This window comes from Silene latifolia, chromosome 11 (genome assembly GCF_048544455.1).
Source record: "Silene latifolia isolate original U9 population chromosome 11, ASM4854445v1, whole genome shotgun sequence".
Taxonomy (NCBI): Eukaryota; Viridiplantae; Streptophyta; class Magnoliopsida; order Caryophyllales; family Caryophyllaceae; genus Silene; species Silene latifolia.
The window spans coordinates 83,189,845-83,212,142 of record NC_133536.1 but is presented as its reverse complement, the minus strand read 5'-3'; the positions used below and the strand labels follow the sequence as shown (position 1 = coordinate 83,212,142).

The 22,298-nt window shown below is 33.2% G+C and overlaps 2 long non-coding RNA genes across 2 annotated transcripts; both read right to left on the bottom strand.

Annotated features, from left to right (window-relative positions):
* Positions 1–16,636: 16,636 nt before the first annotated feature.
* LOC141614950 (uncharacterized) lies at positions 16,637–17,479 on the bottom strand. The gene is made up of 3 exons (XR_012529495.1): positions 17,417–17,479; positions 17,006–17,128; positions 16,637–16,911 (listed from the first exon to the last, which is right to left on the bottom strand). It is a non-coding gene; the product is annotated as an uncharacterized LOC141614950 (long non-coding RNA).
* A 21-nt stretch (positions 17,480–17,500) lies between these two features.
* LOC141614949 (uncharacterized) lies at positions 17,501–19,298 on the bottom strand. Its single transcript, XR_012529494.1, has 3 exons — positions 19,109–19,298; positions 18,824–18,882; positions 17,501–17,668 (listed from the first exon to the last, which is right to left on the bottom strand). It is a non-coding gene; the product is annotated as an uncharacterized LOC141614949 (long non-coding RNA).
* Positions 19,299–22,298: the final 3,000 nt, after the last annotated feature.

The window sequence follows — 22,298 nt, the reverse complement described above, 5'->3', positions numbered from 1 at the left end:
GTAAATCAGGCAAGTCCAAAAAAGCAAAGGTGCCTGTCAAGTTGAATAAGGAGCTTGTTGTTGCCAAACCACCAAACCAAAAAAACCACCACGAACAAAATTGCAAAGGTGGTCATCAAGTGCTTGCCACGGCCAAGACGGCTTGTTGAGCTCGTTGAAAAGCTTAATGATGCACAGCGAGATGCGGTACGGAGGATCGGTTTCGGTGGTATTCTGGAGCTTAAGCTCAAAACATATCCGATGGGTCATGTTAAAGATTTTCTGAAAGCATTCAGTGACGAATCGTATATTTTCCGGGCAGCTAAGGATAAGGAGTTCATGGTCACCAAGCATGACGTGTATGACTGTTTTATGTTACCACTTGGTCCTAAAACTGTTGATCTAGTACCTACGGGCCGCCAGAAGGATTCTCAAGCGCCAGAGAACAAGCAATTGAAAGATAAATGGCGAAAAGCGTACAACATAAAAGGGGTTAACGAAGGCATTAATTTAGGAATTGTCTTCCAAGATATTTTTAAAAAAAATACAAAAAAGGAGGTCCTCAATTCTGCAGGCTGTTTGTTCTGCTCGCCATGTCATCATTCCTAACTCCAACGTCATACAGTGGGGTTGACTTCAAGCTTTTGAGAGCTGTTGAAGATGTTGACTCGATTACGCAACACGATTGGTGTACTTATGTGCTGGAACATTTGGTGAAGGCTGCGGCATCTACTGGTGAAAATAAACAGACGCTGCTGGGGTGTATCCTCTTCTTAATGATCACGTACTTTCAACGTTTCGATTTCCGTGGAAAGAGTTGTCGCCACAGCCTGCCTCTCATTAAGCACTGGGACCGACCGGCAGACGCTGTCCGACAGACTACATGGTGAGCTTGACAAGAACCGTTTGGGTCGGCTAACTTGGTCTGTGGTCAAGTACTCTCGGTGCCTACAAAAAGAATTGTTAAGCATTGGCGGGGTGCCTAATGACAGTCAAGTGTTGGCCATTGGAAATGTGGTTAGTGATGCGGCATTACAAGTGACTTCAACTTCAGACAGGAAGAAGTTCATCGAGATTGAACTCCCTTCTGGTGTTGATGATGACGAGGAGCTGAAAGCTCGGGCTGTAGATGTAAGTGTTATTTGTTCATTAGTCAAGGCTAATTTTAATGTTTTAAAAATTAGACTTTACTTTGTTACAATTACACTTTTGTGCGTTAAAATTATACTTTTTAAAGTTAAAAATATACTTTTGTTTGATACAATTACACTTTAGTCCGTTAGAATTACACTTTCTAAAGTTAAAATTATACTTTTGTAGCTTATAATTACACTTTCGTCCGTTAGAATTATACTTTTTGCCCTTAGAATTACAGTTGTCTAAACATCTGTATTTTTGACTGAACACTTTTGACTGAACACTTTTGACTGAACACTTTTGACTGAACACTTGTCCAAACATCTGTATTTTTAATGTAGGATGTGCATGAGCTTTACTTGAAGATGCAAAGGAATGCTACTGTCTGTTACAATTATACTTGTTACTATTAGGATAACACTTTAGAAACTTACAGATTATGTCTGTTACAATCACACCTTTACTAGTCAAAATCACACTTTTCTCTGTTACAATTATACTTTCTCCTATTAGAATTGCTGTTTACAAATTTAGAACCTTTCTCTGTTATAATAACAATTTTAGCTGTTAAAATAACACTTTGTACAACTACAATTACAATTGTACTTATCTACCATAATAATTACAATAATACTTTTCCTGCTTAGAATCACACCATTAGTAGTTAAAATTACTCTTTCATCCGTCAGAATTATACTTTTGAATGTTACAGCTACACATTATTCGTCTTTTTATGCTCACGTTGCAGATACTACATTCACTCTTACAAACAAGATACTACATTTAAAGTCTAACTTCTTATTCAGACAGTTCATGTTGAACTCTATAATGCTGTAGTTCATGTTGAAAGCGTTGATTTACAGACTTCAAATAATGAAAAACAAGGTTCAAAAATAACCTAAAAGTCACATCCTTCTCATATTTAAGCAACTGTTCATCTTTAAGCTAATGTTTTGATAAAAAAAAGATATATAACGTAACTTTGAATGAAGAAAATAAAAAAACAAACCAAAAATTACCATGGCCAAATGGAATCAACTTCAAATCCGGCATTTTTTACGTGGGACGCTGGTCTTCTTGTTTGTTTGTGAGAATGGAGGATAATAAAGCTGAGAATGGAGGATAATAAAGGAAGATGATAAATGAAGAATGAAAAATTGTAGGTTTTGCTCTAAGTTATCGCCAAATTTTTCGCCAGAGAGATGAGTTTTTTCAAATTGTGTTTTTGGTGGAGTTTCCTTGGAATTGTGTTGATGAAGGTTGTTGGATGATTATGCATGTGTTTGTGTGTGCACAGTGGGTAATAGGGCAATAGTACTGACACACTCACCCTCTCTCCTCCTCAACCTATTTCCTTTTTTTTCACGCCTATATTGTTAATAAAGTAGGACAATCTCCACTCTCCATTTTCCTAATCCAAAGGCCCTAATAAAGACTTAGGGACTCAAAAGATATTAAGGACTTAGGAGAACTTGACATTATATATATATATATATATAGATTCGGGATCCTATGAGAACCATCAAGATAATGAGAGCTGTGAGAACCACTCACAGCCCTTAGATCAAACTTATGATTGACGGTGAGATGAACAGTAAAACAAACTTTCTTATTTTGTTAACGACGCACCTCCAAACTCTCAATTGTGATTCATTTTACGAAATTGACTTTCTCTCTCATCTTTCTTTCTCTGTCTTCGACGATCACATCATTCGACGCATTGTAGCTTCTTCTTTCTCCTTCTTTCTCTACATTCGATCATCACAAACATTCCAATCAAACTCTTCGACGATCATAATCGGATCCGATAATTCGACGAGGTAAACTTTCGATATTGCTGATTAATTTCTACGAAATTAGGATTTTTGTCTTTTTCTCTTTGTAGTTCTTTTATTTGTCGATTAAATTAGATGAATTTAGGTCTTGATCAATGTGTTAAATGATGAATTATGTTTGTGAAATTAGGGATTTAGTGAATTAGATTAGGGAAATTGAGAAATTAGGGTTGGGGAAGCTGAGAAATTACATAAATTTGTTGAAATAATGAAATTAGGGGCTGCATTTCCAGATGTTTCCGTAATTAAACAATAATCAAACCATAATTTGTTATCTCATTTATTAATTTCATTTTTAACCTGCGAAAATGCTTCATTTTGCTTCGTTGATCATAGAACTTGTCATTAGGCTTCAATTACTGCCACTTTTATTTCGTTTCCATGTCGATGATAACTTGTATGAAGTTATATTCCCGACGGATGAAATAGGAACTGATTATTCTGTCCATGTTAAGCATGTGGTATGTTTTAAGGCCATTTCACAATAAGCTTGTTAAATGGCTGATTTAGGTCTAGTTTTTGCTTAAATTATTTACTTGGTATTGTCTTTTGTTTATTAGAAGAAGGTGGTGATTTCAAAGCTTTCTGAGAAGATTCCAAGGCTGAATGCTACATGGTTTTTAATAACCAAAGTGTATGTTCCGAATTCAAGTTTCGATGTCGAGCATGATACTGGAATGTACCTAATGCGTCATATGGAGACGTACAATGGGTTAAGCCATGCTATATTAGGAAGCTGCTACGGGATGTAAGTCTCTATTAGTTAAGTCTAACTTTTAGTTAGTGTTTCTATTTAAGTCTCATGACACTAGCCATGAAGATGCATGGATTTGCCTTGTAGTTTCACGAGTTAGTGTTATATGTGCATCAAACTGCCATTGAGATTCATGAATTAGGCTTGTATGTGCATTAAATATGTAGGCTCTAATCTTGATTTCATTTAATTGTTATTATGCAGAGATCTGCTGTGAAACGTTACATTGTGAGGGTTTGCAAACAAATTATGACTTGGAAAGACAACTCTTTGAATAATCAAGTCACGTCCTGGAGCAAAAGCCAAGAATGACATTCGAATCGAAAAACTTCAACCAACAATGCTACATCATTAGTATATGACGATTCCTAGTTTTTTTTTTTTTTTTTTTTTTTTGAAATCTGCCGTGTTTATTTCATATGGTTGGACTCATTCTAGTGTTAATCATATAGATGATTCATTGTTGCAATCAATTCTTACTCAGATCGAAAACGTTCCGTTATTAGTATACTACATTTTATATTCCTGATTTGCAATAACATGGTCGGCATCTCATGGAATTGGTTTGACATTTGAATAATTCTTCAGTTTAACCTCAAACTAGCATTATTTCCTGTGACTGATTCCTGAAATATGCGCAACCTAATTAACTGTCATATTTTGCAGGCTTTCTTTCCTTTTTGCGTGGAAAAATCACATTGGTTAGCGTGTGTTTCTGATTTTAAACGAAAGATGAACTTTGTACTTGACTCAAACCTGCCAAGTGCGCCATGACGTAAGAGTCAACTGGCTAGCTGAAACGGTATGGCTTTATACCTTACTCCCTCTTTCAATTTACTTGGTGATAAATATGATTTAAAGGTTGGAATATGTTGATGTGGTAAGAAAAAGTTTTTCTTTTAAAGTTTTCATATAATGTTGATGAGGATGTTTATGAGTCAGAAACCAAATTTAGAAGTGGTATGATAGAGGTCTAAGCAGCTAGTTAAAAATGTAACTGCAAATTAACTCTGATGAGTTGATGGATGCTTAGATTAACATTTCAATAGAGAATTAATTTGCTTCCAGTTTCTACTCATTGTTATGAACTATGATGGGCATATAAAATTGCTGAATATTAGTGAGATACGAGTATTCTTTTTGTTAGTTTGTGTACTATTTGGACGTCACAGGTTGGATATTTGAGTTTTGTGTTTTCCGCCTTACAAGATGATATCCTTCCTTTGAAAGTTTAGGTGTATTAGGTATATTTAGATGTTGCAGCAATCACATGAAGTAGCCTTGTAGATGCATGAAAAAGCAATATATGTGCATCAAACAACCATGTACATGCATGAAATAAGTGTGTTATATGGGCATGAAATAAGATTCTATGTGCATGGAATAAGGTTACATGTGCATTAAAAGGTTATCCAGTTGCATCTAATTACCGTTTTTTAAGGACATTAATTTTAAGTTAAACTCGTTCCCATCATAAGGGAAAGGGTTTAGGGTCCGCGGAGCTGCCTAAACCATTTCCCGTCCTAAATTTTAGGACACTATTCTCCTAGTTTAATCCCGTCCCCTAAAAAGGGTTCACTCTTCCCTCCGCCCTAAATTTTAGGATACACATCCCGTGTACATGCATAAAATAAGGTTCTATGTGCATGAAATAAGGTTCTATGTGCATGAAATAAGTGCTAAATGGGTATGAAATAAAATTATATGTGCATGAAGTAAGGTTCTATGTGCATGAAATAAGATCATATGTGCATTAAAAAGTTCTTCAGTTGCATCAGTTGGTTATATTATGATACTAATTATTGTTGGTTAAAGACGTTAATTTTATATGGGTATGAAATAAGAATATATGTGCATGAAATAAGGTTCTATGTGCATGAAATAAGATTCTATATACATGAAATAGAGGAAATGACTGTGGGAGATGTAAGTGGTACATTGCAAATAAGATTAAATAGCCCATAATCTAGATATTAGGATAAAATTTTTTTCACAAGGATTATGAAAGCTCCTTCTTTGTCAAACTCTAATGTACACATACCGACTTGCATTTTTTATTACTTAGCCACTATACTTTTTGAGAATCAAGAAGGCTATACATGGATCGGGAGACTACTTACTCTCATTCTATAATATGTTTTGATTTATCTCTTTGGAGCAATTGTGTTGTGTATAACTCTTATTTCATCTTTGTTTGTCCTACTTTAAAGGCTATTAGCTCAATGGTAGAGCAATGTGTATATTTTGCACAAAGGTATGGGTTCGAATCCCATATAGCCTATTAAATAAAAAGTCTCATGATTGCAACTTGTCGAGATGCAAACGGTACATTGCAGTGAAGATTAAACAGCCTATAATCATAATTGGGCAATGACGAGCAGGCTATAATTAGACTCGCACGTGCAGCAAGAGCGTCAAGGTTGTAGTGTAATAGCTTTGTAGTGATCAGAAGTTCAAAGACTAGGTTATGCATAGAAAGTATGACCATACATTCCGGTCTTTTGGTGATCTCAATGTAAAAGAAACACGGGTACTTCCTAGCCAATGTGGGAGTTGAACCCACATCTTGTGCATTGCACAATGCTCTTCCTTTTGAGCTAATTGGCTTTTGAAATAAGTAAAATGTTAAGTATTCGTAATGTAGAAACAATAATGATGAAGATATCAAAGATAGTATAAACTGATAAGGTAATGTTTCATTAAATTTTTTTTACTGAACCACTATATCACTTTCCTTTGCCTAGGGAAAAAAGTAGAGCTCAAAAAACGATCCCTTGATTTCTTAAAAGTAATTATGTTAGTATGGAAGCATTTGGTTGCAATTAAGTTGACCATAGAATAATTAAACATCTATGAAAAAAGTCTAGTTCATCTCTAGCTGAAGTCTATCATATGCAGTTAATCGCCAGATTTACAGATATGCATTTATATTTTGCATCATCAATGTCAGAAGACTACATAAACCTTAATCAATCACCCATAAAGCTAATTTCTTTTCCATAAAAAACACATAAAGCTAAATCCTACCCACTCCCACAGACTGCCAAATAGGAAGTCCACAACAGTTTGCATTGAGTCACCAGCTATATGGTACAAACTTGAACCACTATTTCCAACCAAATCTGATTTTTCCACAAATACGCCAATTGTATTTAGTCAAAGGCTCAAAGCTGCGTAAGTAAGCAAAGTGCCAAAGCTACAGATAAAACTAAATACCTTAGTAAGCAAGCAGTCCTCAAGCAAAATGCAAATGAATTTAACACACAGATACTAAAGTTATGTTCCATAATATACACAGTTTTCGGACAATCCACCCACATATGTCATACAAGCGAGAGAAATCGATTTCTACAATCTTCATCCACTATATTTCAATTCATTGAAACAAATTGCAGTGAAGTACAACATGAGAACAAAACTACGATAATCGACAACTCGTTTCTAAGCCAAGTCAATTGGAGAAAATCAATGTGGGATTATTGAAATGCCTTCAACAAAGATATCAGTTGTCATTATAACTTAAGCTAAATCATCAAAATCACCACATAAAATGTTTGATTACTCCAGATTCAACAAATAAAATTTAAACCAAAACTAAACTAAAAACTTAAGAATTTGCACACTAAACAACACCCAAAAACAGCTAATAAGTAATAAGTGTGCATCAAAGTATCACAGCTAAAACAAAACTAAAATTGAAGAACGAATAATTCTTGATTAGAGCTAAGTTAAGCAGATCAGCAAACAAAAAAAACAAAAAAAACTATAAATCTGGGAAGTAAGATTAAAAGAAGCAGACTATGTAATTCATGAAATTTAGTCGCTGATTTCACGATTTTAGCCAATTTAGGTAATGTGTATCAATTTCCCCATCCCTAATTTTCCATTTCTAATCTAATTTTCAAACCCTAATTTGACATACATAATTCATTTTTACGACTTTAAAAAAATAATCAAACCCTAAATTAAACTAATTTAATCGACGATCGAAAAATTTAAAAGACATAAATATATAAACCCTAATTTTACAAAAAAATTGATCACCAATATCGAAATTTTACCTCGTCGAAGCATCAGGATCCATTGATCGTCAGGTATGGCCGAGTTAATCTCGACGATTGAACGTATAAGGCCGAGTTAGTGATGTCGAAGAGAGAGAAAGAAAGAAGAGAGAGAAAGGAAAAATGGAAAATGAATGAAATCTGAGTAATTGGAGGTGCGTTGAAGGATTTGGAGTTTGGTTGAGTTAACCTCAGCCTTCCGTAATATTATTAGATATAAAGATTGTGAGTGGTTCTCATGGTTCTCATTATCTTGGTGGTTCTCACCGGATCCCGACCCTATATATATATATATATATATATATACTCCCTCCTATTCATTCATTTTATCCCCCTTCTATTTTGCACAAGAATTAAGAAAATGATTTTGGACCACACAAAACACTCTATTCCACTCTACCCCACATGTAATTAAATTTGGACCACACAAAAGTTACCAAAAAAGGAAAGAGGGACAAAAATCCGACTAGCTTCGATAAGGAAAGAGGGACAAAATGAATGAATAGGAGGGAGTATATATATAGAGAGGTGGGATCCGGTGAGTCCACCTAAATATTTGAGTCCATGAGTCCATACAACAATATCACGCACTATACAAAACAATATCACGAAATTATTTTTTTTAAAATTATTTTTTTTTTTAAATAAAAAAAAAATTCGAATTTTTTTTTTCGAAAATTTTTTTTAATAATTTTTTTTTTCGTGTAAGCTGTGATATTGTTTAGTATAACGTGTGATATTGTTTAGCATAACTTTTGATATTGTATTACAAAACAATATCACGAATTTTTTTTTTTCAAAAATTTTTTTTCGAAATTTTTTTTTTAACAAATTTTTTTTTTTCGTGAAATCTGTGATATTGTTTAGCATAACGTGTGATATTGTATTACAAAACAATATCACGATTTTTTTTGAAAAAGTTTTTTTCCGGTTGTGATATTGTTTAGTATAACGTGTGATACTGTAAGCTGTGATATTATATAATATAACGTGTGATATTATATCATGGACTCACGGACTCAAAAAGATAGGGTGGACTCATGTGATCCTAATTCTATATATATATATATATATATATATATATATATATATATATATATATATATATATAGAAGAAGGATCAAGTGAGTCCACCAAAAAGCATTGAGTCCCTAAGTCCTCTTAGGAGCCATTGAAAAGATAGGATGGAGGGTTGAGATTGAAGGGGAAAAGGGAGAGATTAATGCTAAATGGAGGGGATTGAAGCTAATTAATCACTTTCCCTCACTACCTCCACTAATCAACCACTAATTTTACTATATAACATTTATTTTCCACTCACTTCTCTCTCATCTCACACAATTATCATTCCTCTCATCTCTCTAAAAATCAAAAACATTCAATTCCTCTCAAAAATCCAACAAAAATAAAAAACCAAATAATTCAAAAAAAAAAATTTCCCCCTCATTCACTCACACACCCGCCACCACCACGACACACCACCCACCACCCACACACCCACTACCACCACCACGACACACCACTCACACAACCACGACACACCACCCACACACCCGCTACCACAACCACGACACACCACTCACACAACCACGACACACCACTCACACACTAAAACCCACCAACCACCTCGTCAACACCCCCATACGTGCAACCACCACCCCGACCCGACACCACCTCCTCTGTTCCTCACTCTCCCTCACGCCCCCAGATCCGCCACCCCGACCCGACACCACCACCACCACCACGAAATTAAAAAAAACCCAAAAAAATTCTCTCCTCTCATCCTCACCACCACGCCTCGCGGCTCACCCACATCCACCACCATCACCCAGACCCACACCCACCACTATTTCCAGATATGAAACAACCCGACTACACCCGCCACCATTCCCCCTCACGCACACCATTCCCAACCTCCACATCCCTACCATTTCCAGATCCTAAACACCAAAACCCACGCCCACACCCGCCACCACCACAACGACGCACCTCTTCTACCGACGACCACAACACCACCAGCCACCCTTCTCGCCTCCTCTAACACCGTCGTCAACAACAACCAACAACAACATCCACGACCACAACCACAACCACAACCCAAGATCTGAAAATAAACCAATAAAAAATCGAGATCTGATGGCGTTTGTTTTTTAACGATTTAACATTATAGTCGTCGCTGTTTGTTTAAGTAGTGTTGTTGTTTGTTTGTGTTGATTCGGTCAGATTTGTTTAATGTTTGTCCTTTTATATGTGTTTGTCATTGTGGCGAGTGAATTAAGGGAGTGAGAAATGAGAGGAGGGAGGTGGTGGTGGTTGTTGTGTTTGTTGTCGTTGTTTGTTAATGTGTTTGTCATTGTGTGTCATTCTGTTTGTTAATATGTTTGTCATTGTGTTTGTTGTCGGTTTATTTTTTTTTTTTTTTTTAAAAACAATAAAGTGTTATGTTTATTATTATTGTTATTATTATTAGATTTAATGTTATATTTTTGTTAGATGTTTTTGTTTCAATCTCTCTTTATTAGATCTAGTGTTGTTGATGTTGTTTTATAATGATTTTTATTCTAGATCTAATAAATATATTTATTATACTCATATTTTTTTACATTTACACTCATATTTCTTTACATTTACACTCATATGTGTTTACAATTACACTCGTATTTCTTTACATTTACACTCATAATTTTTACATTTACACTTGTATTTCCTCACATTTACACTCGTTTTTATTTAAATTTACACTTGTATCTCCTCACATTTACACTCGTATTTCTCTTAAATTTACACTTGTATCTCCTCACATTTACACTCGTTTTTATTTAAATTTACACTTGTATCTCCTCACATTTACACTCGTATTTCTCTTAAATTTACACTTGTATCTCCTCACATTTACACTCGTATTTCTTTAAATTTACACTCATATTTCTTAACATTTACAAATCGTTTTCTTAACATTTACACTCGTATTTCTTTACATTTACACTTGTATTTCTTTACATTTACACTCGTTAAAATTATATAAATTTGCACTCATATTTTTTGTGGATATGAGTTGGTGGGAAAGGACGATGATGGTGGCGTTTTTTGGTAGTCGGAATAAAGTTTTACTCGTAAAGTACAAAGTTGACGGTGGCGTTTTTTGGTAGTCGGACTAATGTTTTACTCGTAAAGGACAAAGTTACACTTATAAAGGACCAAATTCACACTCAAAGGACAAAATTTACACTCTAAAACCTTCAAATTGACTAAAAAATCAAATTTACACTCTTAAAATGTTACATTTACACTCGTAAAACATCACATTTACACTTGTAAAATGTTAAAATTATATAAATTCAAAATTTCCGTCACAAAAAATCAAATTTACACTCTTAAAATGTTACATTTACACTCGTAAAACATCACATTTACACTTGTAAAATGTTAAAATTATATAATTTCAAAATTTCCGTTACAAAAAATCAAATTTACACTCTTAAAATGTTACATTTACACTCGTAAAACATCACATTTACACTTGTAAAATGTTAAAATTATATAATTTCAAAATTTCCGTCACAAAAAATCAAATTTACACTCTTAAAATGTTACATTTACACTCGTAAAACATCACATTTACACTTGTAAAATGTTAAAATTATATAAATTCAAAATTTCCGTCACAAAAAATTAAATTTACACTCTTAAAATGTTACATTTACACTCGTAAAACATCACATTTACACTTGTAAAATGTTAAAATTATATTTCCGTCACATTTACACTTGTAAAACTCATACAACATTACATTTACACTTCTGAAATCTGAAACTCAAAACTGATTAATTAGGGGCTAGAGAGAGAAAGAAAAATTAATTAGTGTATAGAAATTTGATTAGTAGTAATTTTTATTGGTAATTTTCAATCTCAACCACCCATCTCAATCCAACCATCCACATTTTTTACTTTTTCTTTTTAATAGCCCTTAATCAAATTCATCTCAACTATCCATTGAGTCCATCCAATGGCCCTTAGAGGGACTTATGGACTCAATGACACATGTTGGACTAATTAGAACTCCTTTATATATATATATATATATATATATATATATATATATATATATATATATAAAGGATCTAGTGAGAACGATCATTCGTTGAGAACGCACTAGATTACATTGAAATATATGTGATATACTTTTTTTTTTTTACCAAATCTCAGATACACTTTAGATTATCGTAGGTACGCTTTTTACTAGAATATTATATACACTCTTTAATTATGTAGATACACTTTTTTCTATCCTAGATACACGTTTTACATGTTTTCTATATACACTTTTTAATACTGTAGATACACTTTTTCTCACTTATAATTAATGTATCTGAAATTATAATTGATGTATCTGATAATATATTTAATGTATCTAAAACAAATACACCCTAATCACAACATACTTACTATTTTTTGTTCTAACTCATTGATGAGTTACACGATTCACCACCAAATTGACTAAACTAAAACCACATCCCCCCTACTACTAAGAGAATAAAAATTCTCTTAGTTTTCCCTCCAAAAAGCATCTAGCTAAATAAGGTAATAAATAAAGTTTTCTCTAATTACATTATTATCTTTTCAAGAATATATTCTTATAAATAAACTCTCATTTTTTATATAAATTCATAATTATGATTTTTCATTAAAATAAAATAAAATTAATATTAAATTATAAATTATAAGTTGCTAAATTTTTTCAGTAATGCAATAATTATTAATGTAGAGAATAACTTGACACATGTTTACTATTAGCTTCACAAAAAAATATTCACAACTTAAATAAAAAATTTTATTAGCTTTCCATTTCAGTTTTTTTGTTTCATATCAAAATACAATTTAGTGAACTGATAAATATTAATGAGGTGCAAATTTTAAAACTATAAATCCTCCTATATACTAAGAGAATACAACTTCTCTAAAGTTTTCTCTCCAAAGTGCTCAAACTTATATATGGAAACAAATTAGATTTTCATTTATTAAACTAATTTTCCATTTAAAATAATCTATACATAAAAATTGTATCTCCTTTTATTAACTTCGTGACGAAAAAAGATTTTTTTTAAAATATTTGATGTAGTTCAAATATTTTCATAAAAAATACAATTCACGGAATTATTCATTTTTTTTTATTAATTTTAATATTAGTTATTTTTTATAAAATTTCACAAGATATAAATCTAAAATCTATAACTAATACACTAAAAATTAGAAGGCCTATATTTAGCGCGCATTTGCGCGGGAACTACACTAGTTATTTAAACAAAAAGATAAAACAGAGAAATAAAGCATCACAATGATAATAATGATTATTAAATTGGGTTTATTTACTATCCTTCAAAAACTCTAGCAATTCCCCGTACTTGATTCAACTTGGTAAGTCAACTCGGTATTAATGATTATGATAATTGTTTGTACCAAAAAATTGATTATGATAATGATTATTAAATTGGGTACATTATCTCGCACGAATCCTTGGTATTAATTTCCTCAGCTCCTTGGCACAACTTGGTCAGTCAACTCGGCGGATTGTCCTCTCCGTTTCTCGTGGTCGTGGTTGATTCTCCAGCTTATTTCCGCGGTTGCGTGAAAAATGTAGAATCTCCGACATAATCCATTAAATGTTGATTGAATTTCTGAGAGATCAGATGATGATGGTGATTAAATAGAGCTCATTTATTGTGAATATTTGATTGAATTGATGAGAAGTAAAGAAATTTCCATAAATGAATGATAATAATTATGATTAACGAGGGAGAGGTTCGACTTGTAGTTCGATTTCGTGCGGGTGGTCGATGGGGATGATGATTTGATGAGGGATGTTAGCCGATGGTTCGTCTGTGTGGTTGGTGATCGTCGATGGCAGCGACGGAAGGTGATGATCAGTGGTAACGGGTTAGTTATGGGCTGCATAGGGAGAGAAAGTTGGAGTTTAAATCGTGGCTACATATTTGGTGGTCGCCGGCGTCAATGAGATGCCTCTAACCTCCGATGGTCAACAAATGGGGTGGTGGGGTAGTAGCATGATGAGATGGTTGCTGATTTTAGAAGATAGGGATGGAAATGAGTTAAAGTTATTGGAGTTGGAGTTGGGGGGAGAGTGACGTTCTGACCTACAAAGTTAATTTTTTTTTTTTTTGTTGGTCAGGAGTATCCCTACCGAAAATTTTGTGAAGACCAAAACGACACGGACACTTAGCACCACACGCGACACGCGACACGATCCTCAAATTTAGGACATTTATTACACGTTATTTAAATTTAATAAAATATATATTTTATAATTATAAACGTTTGATTTTATTTTTATAAAAGTATTTGATATTAAATTTAAATAAATGAAGCTAAAACTTGCCCTTGATTATAACTCGTTTTCATTTACCATCCAAACGAATCTTTTAATCAATCTCTTTCGACAGCTCATTTCACGCTTAAAGAACATCATTCAGTCCAAATGATGTCCAAATGTCATGGACACGCGTCGGACACGGCCGAAATACTATGGACACGCGTCGGACACGTGCTTGAATAAATGTAGAAAGTTAGACACGGCTTTGTAGGTGTCCGACACGTTTCGACGTGTGTCCGAAGAGTGTCGGTGGTGTCCGACACGGTGTCGGACACGGACGGCCGATTAGGAGAAGTGTCCGTGCTACCTGCCGACAAACCGGGGCAATCGCTTCGAGATGCGAAGGCAATTTAATGGGTTGACCCCTCCCAAGTTTGGTTTTTTCATTCGCAAGAGTCGGGGATCGAACTCCTGACTACTTGTTCAAGAGATGAGAGTCCTTACGACTCACACCGGCCAACTTTGGTACCTGCAAAGTTAATTAACGCGTGGGTTTATTATTGTTTTCACCGTTCTCACCGAATGTTCGTTCTCACCGGATCTTGACTATTATATATATATATATATATATATATATATATATATATATATATATATATATATATATATATATAGTAAGGATCCGGTGAGTCCAGAGTTTTAAATGAGTCCGTCCTACCATTATACACCATTAGATCTAATACCAATCGATGCGTCTGATTGCGCCACGTCACCCTACATAATTATCACAAAATTATTCAGCCATGAGCCACCCCGTCCTTTCTTTCTTTCTTTCTTTTGGTCTTTCTCTCTCTTCCCCTCTCTCTCTCTCTCTCTTAATAAACAAAATTTTGCGGAGAAAATTCACGATCGCTATTCATCAACAATATTAAACGACGAGATCTCCGAATTGAGCGACAATAACTGTGATTTCAATTTCAGGTTTAATTTATTATACTATCAAAGCATCGATTTCTTTTGTTCGATAGTATTTCATTTGGCAGATCGTTTAGAAAATTCGATCTGAACCTATTATCTAATCCGGATTTCTTTACTTTTCATAGCGATTCAGGTACTATTCAATTTTTTGCGATTGTCATGTTATATTATTAATTTCACACATCCCTCATTCTATTTCAAGTTCAACGTTATCTTTAATTGTAAGATGGAAATGCAATATAAAATCCAAAGAATGAATGATGTTATTGTATTATTCATGAGCGGTTATGGTGATACTTCGTATATATTTGTGGTGGAGCATTTATGCTCTCTAGCAGTGTGGTTGTGTAACACTTATGTCCTCTGTTATTGTGACTTTAAAATTGCAGTTGTCTTACTCTAAGGACAAACGACTGTTACATTAAAGACTAACTTATGTTACTTTAAGGACAATTTACTATTACATTTAAGTACTAACTTGTACTCCGTATTACTTGTCTTAGTTTTATGGGATTCATGTTCATCAGTTTCTTATCTCAACTACAGCTTGGCTTTTTGGAATTTGTGTTTTCATCAATTTGTGTGACCTCTAATTAATTGTAAAAAAATTGATCCTTTGTTGGTCTTGTATGATGAGAATAACAAAAATATGTTATATTTCATATAATTTTCTTTTCGTTATTAAAATCTACTATTAGCACATAGTTTTACTTTCTCGTGATTCTTGTATGAGACCGTCTCATAAATGCGCGTAGGTGACCAATTGAAATTCGTATGCATCTTTTGACAGGTGATGAACATCTTGAATGACTTTGAGAGTTTGAGGCCAAGCTTGGGATCCAAATTACTTGTTAGAAATAACTGGGATTTACTATAGAATTTACTAACGTTACAATAAAGATAGTAAAGACTAACTTGTGCTACTCCAAGGGCAAACTAGTGTTACACTAAAGACCATTTTGTGTTACTTTAAGGACATACTAGTGTTACATTAAAGAGTAGCTTGTGTTACTTGGCTAACTAGTGCATCACTAAGAATGCTGCTCTTTTACTTAACGAATCAATCTGCAAATAATGCTGATATTTTTTTAAGCCAATTAGCTCAAATGGTAGAGCATTGTGCAATGCACAAGATGTGGGTTCGAGTCCCATATTGGTTATTGGTTATTGAATATTGGTGTTACTTTAAGGACAAACTAGTGTTACCCTAACGACAAACTAGTGTTACATTAATGATAAATTAGTTCCTCTAAAGTACTAATGGGTTTTTGTGTAATATCTAGTTTTACCGATTTTTAAGTCTCACAGGCAAGGCTTAACTTTAAGGTTACAAAAGACACAACCTTGTCATCCTACTTCGAATAGGACATGCTTTGCATAATTGTTCATACACATGCTCGCCTCTAAATCTTTGCTCGCTTCAACGTGTGGAATTGGATCATGGACGACGTTCTTGCTCACCCAATTCTCATTTATGACCAACTCGTCCTCAATTTTGCATGCTTGAGTATGGTTAATTACAACGTATTATTCCTTATTGTTAATGAATTTTTAGCACAAATTACTATCAATGTGTTCTTACATTAACTAGGCTATATGGGATTCAAACCCATACCATTGTGCAAAGTTTGCACACTGCTCTACCATTTGAGCTAATAGCCTTTTATATGCAAAAACAAAGATGAATTAACTAAGGGGGACCTGGAGGTAATATACAATTGGTACTTTCTAAGATATATAGATAGATAGATGTTGAATCAAGAATCCTTCTAGGCCTATCGTCGCCAGGTGTTTCTCATCGATTGTTTTAATATATTCTAACATCTCATTGATCCCATCCTGCATTTCCATATCAAGATGAAATTTCCTGAAGAAGGCAACAATATACAGGAGCTTGAAAATTATTATAGTGTAAGGTGGTTCAAGAACTCACTTGAAGGGTGTCTTCTGAAGGGTAAGATGTGCACCGGGGTTCATTAATCAACTCCCAAGCATGTATAATTGGATCATCCTGGTACTCTATTCTAGTGCTGGTACTCTTCCTTGTAAGCACAATCTGAACAAGTTTCACACAAGCAGTCATACCTCATTACGTATAAAGTTGAACTAATTAGCAGCTGTCAGAATTATTGAATAGTGAAGATGATAAATCGGACAAATACATTCTCTCTATTATTTACACTCTATCTTAATCATTTGTTTACCTTTGAGTAAACTACCCCTCACAAAAAATTAAAAAAAGGTAAACAAATGAGTTAAGACGGAGGTAGTACTTTTTTTTAATAAGAATGTAGCATGGCTTATTATTCGTCCATTATGGGAATAAAAGTCAAGAAAAACTTACAAGGCAAGCCAATAGCAAATGTTGTCAAACTGACCAACAATAGCATCAATGAGGTATTCCTCAACAAAGATTCATAATCCTAATACTAGTGAGATACTTAATCCTAGTAATTAGCCAATTAGTATCCTGCTCCTGGGTAGCAAAAATACGCATATTACGGTCAACCCATTTTGTCTTCCTATACTTCCTTTTGATATGATGAATAAACCAGCTAATCTCATGATTAAGAAGAGTCCAAGTCCTACCGAACACCTAGCCAGCAAAGAATAACATTCCAAACTGAATTAGAGTAAGAGCAAGGGAAGAAGAGATACATATGTTCAACTCATGCTTACAAAGGACACAACGATTAACCCACTGTAACAGTAGGAGTAATGAAGGAATGCTTCGGGGAGGGAGTAATTTTTTTACACAAGTATACCATAGTCAATATTTTGTTACTAAAAAATAGAAGCAAGTGCAAGATCTTCGTACATTCGATAAACTGTCTCCATACGCTAATATTAAGTTATTATATATAGTAAAGACTTTAAACAATAGGGACAAAAATGAAGTACAGGGGAAATCAATATAACTATTGACTTATTTGAACCGAAAATCTATTCAAAGAAGCATTCAATTTCTTCAAATTACAATTAAGAACATAACTATACCATTATAGTAACGCACCTATAGCATTAAAGTAACACACCTATCGCATTAGAGTAACACAATTGTCCCTTAAAATAACACAACTATACTATTATAGTAACACACCTATAACATTAGAGTAACACACCTATCGCATTAGAGTAACACAACTGTACCTTAAAATAACACAACTATACCATTATAAGAACAGTATGATAACACACTTGTAGCATTATTGTAACACAATCAAACCGTTATTGTAACACGAGAAAATCATTATTGTAACAAAGTACAACCATCATTGTAACAAGAGAAAACCATTGTTGTAACAAAGTATAACATTATTGTAACACGAAAAAATTATTATTGTAACAAATTATACATTCCACGCATTATACATCTCAGTTTAATGTAAAAAAATTAAAATGCTATTTAAAACAGAAATCCTAGCCTAATTACAGAAAAGAGATTAATCATCTTACTCCAAAAAGTACAAAATCATCAAATCGATAGAACGGAATCGTAAACAACTTAATCAAATCAACAATATGCGTATCAAAGTATACGAATCAAAGTAATTGAATTGCGAAAAAATGTTCTATTTCATATGAAGGAGGGTGAGGCGTCAATTTCAAAGAATTTGATAGAAGAGAGCAGAATAGGATGTAATGAAATTGAAGAATCTGAAGAATCGTAAGACGCGTATATATAAAGCTTGATTCCAAGAAAACGAAACTGGAGATGAATATCAATTGTAGAAAAAAGTGCAGAAAATACCTAAATCGAAAGGAATCACATAGACGATTGTAGATGACAATGAAGATCAGCGTAAACACCTATACACAAATAAAATCGAAATCGTATAAGAACACTCAAGAGTAATCGAAGAATGAAGAAGCAACAGAAAAAATGAAGATCAATAAGAAGAATTAATCAAAAATTGAAGATGATTAAGAAGAATTCACCAGAAACTGAATATCAGTGTGAAAATTATGGCTCAAATACACCAAAATTCTTAATAATCTAGGGTTATTCAACTTGTTCATACAAGTAGTGACAAACCTTAGCAACAACCACAAATTGATCTGGTGTTAGCGTCGATTCCAGATTCACATAGCCGTAGAAATCGTAGTCCGAAATTTTCGTCTCAAATTTGCTTTGATATGAGAGATATAAGTGTGGTTTTGATAGGAGAGAGAAAAAGTATACAGAGAAAAATGAGGAAAATGAGAAAATATGAAAGGGAATGAAAATGACTAGTGACAGAAGAAGAAAAAAAAGGGGTTTTATGTGATATCAGCAAATTACAAAAATACCCTTACTAACTCGCGTTAGATCTTGGCCGTTGGATCTCACGCATCTGACGGTTCAGATTGGTAGGACGGACTCACCCTAAAAAGCTAGACTCATTAGATCCTAATTCTATATATATATATATATATATATATATATATATATATATATATATATATAGAGGCAAGATCCGGTGAGTCCACCTATATTTTTGAGTCCCATGAGTCCACTTATATATCACACGTTGTACACAAGAATATCACTTGTTAATTTTTGAACCAAACAACGTCCGTACTGTTGAATTATCGCGAGTTCATATCGGACCCAATCAACAATCGCATACTCGCATATTTCCGAGTACGTCATCCTTTTATTCCCCTCTACTAGGTCGGTTGCCACTCAAAATGGACAACTTGATTTGCCATATGAAACCTTATTGCAGCTGTTGGGTTCTTTTCCGTGTCCTGACTCCCTAGTATTCAAAGATGATGAGCTTAAGGTGATGTAAGCAAGCATCTTCTCCGTAAAGAATTTTGCCAGGAAGAATTTTTACAAGTTTATACCAAAGACGCTTTTGCAATCTTTGTTAATTAGTTCTGAATTTCTTTATACACATTCACACTCCAGTGATTCAATATATAGCAATACTAATCATTTTAACGTTAGATAGTTTATATATAATCGACTTTTTTTTTTTATTTCTTGATGCAAATTTGTTTTGCCCTTTTCATGATCAATTTTGGTTGCTTGAATGCTCAAGATTCCATAATCTAATGGTTTAATCACAGTTAATGTTCTAAGCCCAATGCTATCTTTGAACAAATAGGGAGCATGATAAGAACACTTACACATCTTAGTACATTATGCCAACACTATAGCCCGACATTAAGCTTAACATTTCTCAAACACGATTTGGGGAAAAGACAAAGATACCAGTAAGTAAGCACCTTTTCCGAGAGCCCCTGAGTTTAAGTTCGAAAAAATGAGATGCGGTCATCAATAATGAAGAGAAGTTACGGACGCCATCCCGTTGCTATTATTTCTCAAGTCTTGTTGGTTTGAGTAACCATCGAAGTTGTCATAGCCGCACATACATGTCGATAAAAAGGACCGGACAGATCTTGAAAGCCGAACGAAGATGGTGAAAGGCGGAATGAAAGGCGGAGTTAGGTTCAGTGGTGTGATATTGTATAGTATAACCCGTGATATTGTTTACTACAATCAGTGATATTGTTTATTTTAAGGTGTGATATTGTTTTGTATAACTTGTGATACTCTTTTACTGGACTCACATACTAGATACAATATCACAGGTTATACTAAAAAATATCACAGCTTTGATTTTTTTTTTTTTTTTTTTTTTTTTTAAAAAAAATTAATATTTTTTTTTTACTCATAAAAAAAATCGTGATACTTTTGTTTAGAGTGTGTGATACATAAGTGGACTCATGAGACTCAAAAAGATAGGGTGGACTCATGTGATCCTAATTCTATATATATATATATATATATATATATATATATATATATATATATATATATATATATATATATATATATATATATATATATATATATATATAGAGATCATGTAAGGCCAAGTATATGTATTGAGTGCATAAGTTCTATTATGAGCCATTGGATGGAGGGAGATGGAGGGATGAGATGAACCCACCCAAAGTCATTATAAAGGCTAATTAACACACCTTACTAATCCACCATAATTAACCACTAAATTATTATATATTTGTTTTCCACCCACCCATTTCTCTCTCATCTCACACATTTCACTCTTCTCTTCTCTCAAAACCTCAATAAACCCAAAAAATCCAAATAAATCAAAAAACCCAAAAAATCCAAATAAATCAAAAAACCCAAAAAATCCAAATAAATCAAAAACCCAAAAAAATCATTCATTCATCTCTTCCTCATTCACCACCACCCACCACCACCCTACCCGACACCACCACCCGCCGCCGCCAACCCCGCCGCCGCCAAACCCGCCGCCGCCGACGGTTTTTTTTTTTTTTTTCGTGTTAGTTTTTATATTTTGAGTTGTTTTTTTCCATTCGTTATTTTTGTTATCTTTTATTTTATTTATTTATTTTTCATTCGTTATTTTTTACTTATTTTCTCAATTCTCGCTTTTTTATAAAAAAACAAACTCAGATTTGAAATAATACAAACAATAACACTCCCAAAAAAAATATATAAAAAGTGTAATCTTAATGGTAAATTGTATAACTTTAATGTTTTACGAGTATAACTTTAGTCGTAAATTGTATAACTTTAATGTTTTAACAGTACAACTTTTGTATAACTTTTGGTTGTAGTTGTTTTTTTTCTATTTGTTAGTATTAATCTTAGACATATTAAAGTTATTATAATGCATATTTTGACATTTCAAATATCGTCTTGTTTTTTATTTTTACAAATGTCGTTTCTTTAAAATTCGTCTTGTTTTTTTTATTTTTACAAATGTCGTTTATTTAAAGTTATTATAAATTTTTCAGTTATGGGCAAAAGTTATACTTTTATGGACTAAAGTTATACAAAAATGGACTAAAGTTATACCAAAATTGCCTAAAGTTATACTGTTATGGACTAAAGTTATACAAAGATAGAGTAAAGTTATACAAAAAATGCCTAAAGTTATACAAATATGGACTGAAGTTATACAAATAAGGACTAAAGTTATAAAAAAACTGACTAAAGTTATACGAATATGGACTAAAGTTATACAAATAAGGACTAAAGTTATACAAAAATTGACTAAATTATACAAAAAATTGACTAAAGTTATACAAAAATAGACTAAAGTTATACAAAAATGGATTCAAGTTATACAAAAAATGTAATACTCCGTATTTATATGTCTTGGGGGTACTCTATCGAGTAGCCCTTACTCTGTCGAGTAAGGGCAAGTTGCGGAATAAAACAGTTTCTGACCTGTTGGGTA